Raw genomic sequence first — 7,366 nt, 5'->3', positions numbered from 1 at the left:
TTCTGTTGAGGGCTGGGAGAATGCCCTTCTAACACTAGCTTTAGCATTGTCTTCATACTCTGTTCTCCACAGCAAATATTGCCCAGAGTTAAGACATGATTTTGCTGTTTGTTGCCAATCATAAGGGGTCATCCACTCAGCAGCAATGGAATCTACAAGCTGCAAAGTATAAGGGGAAGTAGGACCAAAGTCCTTAACAGCCGTTTTTATTTCTTTTATTAACTTAAACGGCAAAGGTTCCCACTGCGGGGGGGTCCTGAGGAGTCATTGGAAAAATCACTGGGAAGCAACTCAAGGTCTCACCCTGCCTCCTTGCCTCTCTCATGGCCCCCAGAAACCCTACCTTATCAGGCAGATGCTTCGCTTGCTGAGACCGAACGGACTTTATTTTTACTTTCACTTTCCGGTCTCGCAGCGCAGCTAACGCCAAGGGGTCGAAATCTTCAGAATGATATCTAGCAGCTTCTTCTTCTAATTCAGCCTGATAATCAGGTGGCACCTCTTCCTTTTTCTCAGGCTGTTCATTATCCGAGTCAGAGTCAGACTCACTTTCACTCTTTTCATGCTCATCTAGATCAGGCAGCGGGGCAGAAGGCGCTAGATTTTCACAAGTTGCTATTTTTACCGCCGCACACAAAGGCTGTTTTTCTTCCTTGGTCGCCTGTTTAGCGAGGCACGCAACCTCATGAGTGGGGTCAAAACTATCTTTTAAAACATTCCAAAGGGGAAAAGCACCTACTGGAACCTTTTCCAGCCCATGAAGGGTATAATAAGTCTTCATATCTTGGCCAAGTCGCTGCCAAGTCTCTGGATTCACTGATCCCTCTTCCGGGAACCAGGGCGCACATTCTTGAACAAAATGAAAAAAATCTCTAAGCTGTCTTCCTGACACACTTACTCCTCTCTTATGGAGCATATGCTTAGTTATATCAATGAATAAACCTCCTTCCTTGGACTCTGTATGTCCCATGATTACTCACCCTTTGCTACCTGGTCTATCTACCAGGGGGTCTGTAGCACCCGGTCGGTGAGAGCCTACCCTATCCGATAATAATTTAAGGGGTCTTACCTGAGGGTCCCTGTTTGGGCGCCACTTGCCGCGGTCCAGCCGCAGCGGGTCAGGGGGTCCCACAGGTGAGGGCGAGGCGTCGGCGCTGGGTAACAGACGACAACACGCCTCAAAGTACAGTGAAGCTCTGTTCCGTTTATTGCAAGTACAAGCAGGTTTTTATATTTTCATTTCACGTAGTGATTAATATTTGTAGTATAACATGATTATTTAAGCAGAAAAAATCAATACAAAGGTAATCAGTAAAAGTACAAAAGTTCCCATAGATTTAGTTAAAGATTATTTTAACTAGGAGAGCCATTAATCAGACAGTTAGAAATACCTATGTACAGGTCTTATTGTATATTAAAGTTTCTCAGAATTTGGTATAGGGCATAAGGATACGCTAGACTGAGTAGAGAAAATAGGAGATTTATTATAAGGCCCTTGTGATGTCTAACTTAGCTATCTACCCTTTTTTGCTTAAAATGTTTTTTCTGTGTACCATAAATTCTGACTCCCTAGTGACTGTTTAGTCTGTAATAACTAACTAGCCTTTGTTATTACTTTGCCTGTCTAGTTGATATATATTCCTATTCAAGGTAAAAGAGGGGCTATTCTTATGTTACAGAGGGCTTTCAAAGGTACTTCTTTTAAGTTTCTCTAGGAGTTCTTTTATAGACATGTTTTGTACTTTGATTCCTTCTAAAAAAGTAGTGAGATCATCTCATGATTTCCTAGAATATTCTATCTTGTCTTGAGTGTTTTTCTAATGATTGTTATTGATTAAGCTTGAATTCTCAGATTGTTCTGATTGTTTCCTTGTGCCTATATTCCCTGACGTTCTAGTATGATATTATTATTCTGTTCATTGAGCCGAGAAAGGTCCAAGCACACTATCTGAATCACTGCCAGAGTATTCATAATGATTAAAGCAAAAAAAGTCATGATCTCCAAAGCAAGCACAATCACAATAGGTATTGCAAGGCCTCCATGCCACGTCCACCAGGTTGGAAACTGCTTCCTTGAAGTCTTACACCCCCTCTCAGGACCTTGTCACGGAGAGAGGGATCCAACAGTGGACGCGGCAGTGGACGTGGCAATAATGTTTCTGGAAATATACTGTTTTCACCCATCCTTTTGAACTATTTTTCAAAAATGTCCTTTCTGGGTCTGTTTCTTAGCAAAGACTAGGTAAATGAACTTCTTGTAAGACAATGAGTGAAGACTCAGGCACCAATATATTCTTATCCACCAGAGTAAGCCAGAATGTTGTAGTTTTACCCAAAGCACTATTACAGAAGGAAAATGTATTCCAAAGAAGCAATGTATTCTAATGCTCCAATGGAGTTTTGCACTGAATTGAAATAGTCTAAGTGAATATGAAAGTGAAATCACAATTAAGACTTTTAGCACATCACACTCTATTAGTAAACAGTGACAAATCTGAAGTTTTCTAAAGTCCTCCGAAGTAAAATCACTTCACATGTAGTGAATTTCTCACCAAAGTTGTCTTCACCATGTAGCTACTTATGAGAGGGCTCTCTCTACTAGAGGAAGAGATGAGCTTTCCCTGAGCGGGAATGTACTGTTTTCCGATCTCTGTTTGAGTATCTTTCAAAAATATGTGTTTGGAGTATACATTGATAGAGAAAGCCATTGGATATTCAGTTCTGCTATCAGGATAGGTGAATAGATGCTTAAACCTGGAGCGCCATGCAGTAAATTACCCAATGCATACACGCTCCACCAAAGTATTTCTTGTATCCAAGAGAGAAACCGTTTTATATCCATTGACTCTGTAGAACAGCACTTGAAATTAGGCAGTTTCTTGAAAGTCCAACAGACTGTGAAGCTAGACTTTGAGTGTTCATCCCAAATTCCTTACTCTTTTGTATACATGTAAAGAATTCCTTGAAATCACTGTGGAATAACATGGTTTGTAAAAGGCGTGTGTTAATCTAACTCTGACTGGAGCACTTTAAACGCTCCTTCAATGTTCATTACTATTGAAAGATTGAGAGGTATAATGTTTCTGGAAACATACTGTTTTCAACCATCCTCTTGAAGTATTTTTCACAAATCTCTTTTTTGGGTCTGTTTCCTAGGGAAGACTAGGTAAATGAACTTTCTGTCAGACAATGAGTGAAGACCCAGGCACCAATATATCCTTATCCACCAGAGTAACCCTGAATGTCGTAGTTTTACCCAAAGCACTATTACAGGAGGAAGGTGTATTCCAAAGAAGCAATGCATTCAAATGCTCCAATGGAGTTTTAAACTGAATTGAAATAGTCTAAGTGAATATCAATGTGAAATCACAATTTAAATCTTTTAGCGCATCACATTCTTTTTTTTTTTTTTTTTAAATTTCTACATCATTTTTATTTCAGGAAAACTCAACAATTTTTTTTATTTTTTTATTTTTTTAATTATTTTATTTTATTTTTATTTTTTTTTTATTTGGTTACTTTTCAAGTACATTTTTTTTTCTCTTCCCCACCCCCGCCCGGTCTCCCCCCTCCCTCCCGTTCCCCCCCCCCCAGTCCTCATCTCTGTGTCATTCATACTTGTTCCTCAAAATCCCTCCCCCTTTTTCCCCTTATGTTCCCTTCCCTCTCCCCTCTGGTCGCTGCCCACTTGTTCTCTATTTCAGCGTCTTTGTTTTTATTCTGTTTGCTTGTTTGTTTTATTCTTTAGCTTCCTGTCAAAGGTGAGATCATATGGTATTTGTCCTTCAATGCCTGGCCTATTTCACTCAGCATAATGCTTTCCAGTTCCATCCATGCTGTTGCAAAAGGTAGTAGCTCCTTCTTTCTCTCTGCTGCATAAAATTCCATGGTGTATATGTACCACAATTTTTGGATCCATTCATTTACTGATGGGCACCTAGGTTGCTTCCAACTCTTGGCTATTGTAAATTGTGCTGCTATGAACATTGTGGTGCATAGGTTCTTTGAAATTGCTGTTTTAGGATTCTTGGGATATAATCCTAGCAGTGGAATTGCTGGGTCAAAAGGCAGGTCCATTTTTATTTTTCTGAGAAAATTCCATACTGTTTTCCATAATGGTTGTACCAGTCTACAATCCCACCAACAGTGAACTAAGGTCCCCTTTTCCCCACAACCTCTCCAACATTTGTTGTTTGTTGCTTTGTCTATTATAGCCATCCTGACTGGTGTAAAGTGGTATCTCATTGTGGTTTTAATTTGCATCTCTCTGATAGCTAACGATATTGAGCATCTCTTCATGTGTCTCTGGATGTTCTGTATGTCCTCTTTAGAGAAGTGTCTGTTCAAGTCCTTTTCCCATTTTTTAATTGGGTTCGATGTCTTCCTAGAGTGGAGTCGTGTAAGTTCTTTGTATATTTTGGAGATTAAACCTTTGTCTGAGGTATCATTGGCAAATATGTTTTCCCATACAGTTGGTTGTCTTTTTAATTTAATACTGTTTTCTTTAGCCATGCAGAAGCTTTTTATTTTGATGAGATCCCATTTGTTTATTCTTCCTTTATATTCCTTGCTCTAGGGCACATATCCGTAAAAATGTTGCTGCGTGGAATATCTGAGATTTTCTTGCCAATGTTCTCCTCTAGGACTTTAATGGTGTCATGGCTTATATTTAAGTCTTTTATCCACCTTGAATTTATTTTGGTGTATGGTGTAAGTTGGTGCTCAAGTTTCATTTTTTTGCACGTAGCTGTCCAGTTCTCCCAACACCATTTGCTGAAGAGGCTATCTTTACTCCATTTTATGTTACTGCCCCCCTTTGTCGAATATTAATTGACTGTAGAGGGTTGGGTTGATTTCTGGGCTCTCTGTTCTGTTCCATTGGTCTATGTGCCTGTTTTTATGCCAGTACCAGGCTGTTTTGATTACAGTGGCTTTGTAATACAGTTTGATATCAGGTATTGTGATCCCTCCTACTTTGTTCTTCTTTCTCAAAAGAGCAGCTGCTATTCGGGCTCGTTTATGATTCCATATAAATTTTTGAAGTGTTTGTTCTATGTCTGTGAAATACGCCATTGGTACTTTAATAGGTATTGCATTGAATCTGTATATTGCTTTGGGTAGTATGGACATTTTGATGATGTTAATTCTTCCAATCCATGAACACGGTATATGTTTCCATTTGTTTGTGTCTTCCTTGATTTCTTTCTTCAGTGCTGTGTAGTTTTCTGCATACAGGTCTTTTACCTCTTTGGTTAGGTTTATTCCCAGATATTTTATTTTTCTTTTTGCTATATCGAATGGGATTTTTTCCTTGATTTCTGCTTCTGCTGATTCATTGTTTGTATACAAAAATGCCTTTGATTTCTGGATATTGACTTTGTATCCTGCTGTTTTGCCAAATTCATTAATTAGTTTGAGCAGTTTTTGGGTAGAGTCTATAGGATTTTCCATGTACACTATCATGTCATCTGCAAACAGTGACAATTTTGTTTCTTCCTTTCCTATTTGGATGCCTTTTATTTCCTTTTCCTGCCTGATCGCTGTGGCCAAAACTTCTAATACTATATTGAATAGGAGTGGTGAAAGTGGACATCCTTGTCTTGTTCCTGATCTTAGTGGAAAAGCTTTTAGTTTTTGTCCATTGAGTATGATATTGGCTGTAGGTTTCTCATAAATGGCCTTTATTATATTGAGGAATGTTCCCTCTATTCCCATTTTGCTGAGTGTTTTTATCATAAATGGGTGTTGTACTTTATCGAAAGCTTTTTCTGCGTCTATTGATATGATCATGTGGTTTTTGTCTTTGCTTTTGTTTATGTGATGAATTACATTTACTATTTTGCGAATGTTGAACATTCTATTAGTAAAGAGTGACAAATCTGAAGTTTTCTAAGTTCCTCCGAAGTAAAATCACTTCATATGTAGTCAGTTCCTCACCAAAATTGTCATCACCATGTAGCTACTGATGAGAGGGCTCTCTTTACTAGAGGAAGAAATTTGCTTTTCCTGAGAGGGAATGTACGGTTTTCTGAACTCTGTTGGAGTGTCTTTCAGAAATATGTGTTTGGAGGATAGACTGATAGAGAAAGCCATTGGACATACAGCTCTGCCATCAAGATAGGTGAATAGATGCTTAAACCTGCAGCGCCATGCAGTGAATTACCCAATGGGTACACGCTCTAGCAAAGTATTTCTTGTATCCAAGAGAAAAACACTTTTAGATCAATGGATTCTGTAGAACTCAGTTGAAACGAAGCAGTTTCTTGAAAGTCCAACAGAATGTGAAGCTAGAGTTTTAGTGTTCATCACCAAGTTCATTTCTCTTTTGTATACATATAAAGAATTGCTTGAAATTTGTAAAAGGCATGTGTGAATCTACCTCAAACTGGAGCACTTTAAACGCTCTTTCAATGTTTATTACCATTGAAGGGTTGAGAGACGTAATGGCCCCGGAAACATACTGTTTTCACCCATCCTTTCGAAGTATTTTTCACAAATGTCTCTTTTGGGTCTGTTTCTTAGCAAAGACTAGGTACATGAACTTCCTGTCAGACAATGACTGAAGACCCAAGCACCAATATATCCTTATCCACCTGAGTAAGCCAAAATGTTGTAGTTTTACCCAAAGCACTATTAGAGGAGGAAGGCATAGCCCAAAGAAGCAATGCATTCAAATGGTTTAATGGAGTTTTGAACTTAATTGAAATAATCTAAGTGAATATGAATGTGAAATCACAATTTAAGACTTTTAGCGCATCACACTCTATTAATAAAGAGTGACGAATCTGAAGTTTTTCACGTTTTTCTGAAGAAAAATTACTTCACATGTAGAGAGTTTCTCACCAAAGTTGCCTTCACCATGTAGCTACTTATGAGAGGGCTCTCTTTACTAGAAGAAGAAATGAAGTTTTCCTGAGTGGGAATGTACTGTTTTCTGGACTGTGTTGGAATATTTTTCAGAAATATGTGTTTGGAGGTTAAATTGATAGAGAAAGCCTTTGGACGTACAATTCTGTCATCAGGATAGGTGAATAAATGCATAAAACTGCAGCACCATGCAGTGAATTACCCCATGCATACACGCTCCACCAAAGTATTTCCTGGATCCAAGAGAAAAACAGTTTTAGATTCATGGATTCTGAAGAACATCACTGGAAATGAAGCAGCTTCTTGAAAGTCCAACAGAATGTGAAGCTAGAGGTGGAGTGTTCATCATTAGGTTCACTGTTCTTTTGTATGCAAGTAAAGAATTTGATGAAAACACTTTGGAAGAACATGATTATAAAAGGCACGTTTCAAGCTAATTCTGACTGTAGCACTTTAAATGCTGTTTCAATGCTCATTACTATACAAAGTTTGAGAGGTA

General features: G+C 38.5%; 1 pseudogene; it reads right to left on the bottom strand.

The window, feature by feature from the left end:
- Window positions 1–343: 343 nt before the first annotated feature.
- LOC128626987 (RNA transcription, translation and transport factor protein-like) overlaps window positions 344–7,366 on the bottom strand; it is a 117,241-nt pseudogene continuing 110,218 nt past the window's right edge.

The sequence above is a fragment of the Artibeus jamaicensis genome, unplaced genomic scaffold, assembly GCF_021234435.1.
Source record: "Artibeus jamaicensis isolate MK-2021 breed Jamaican fruit bat unplaced genomic scaffold, CSHL_Jam_final contig_264, whole genome shotgun sequence".
Lineage (NCBI taxonomy): Eukaryota > Metazoa > Chordata > Mammalia > Chiroptera > Phyllostomidae > Artibeus > Artibeus jamaicensis.
The sequence above is the reverse complement of the archived record's forward strand: the minus strand, read 5'-3'. Positions and strand labels throughout refer to the sequence as shown.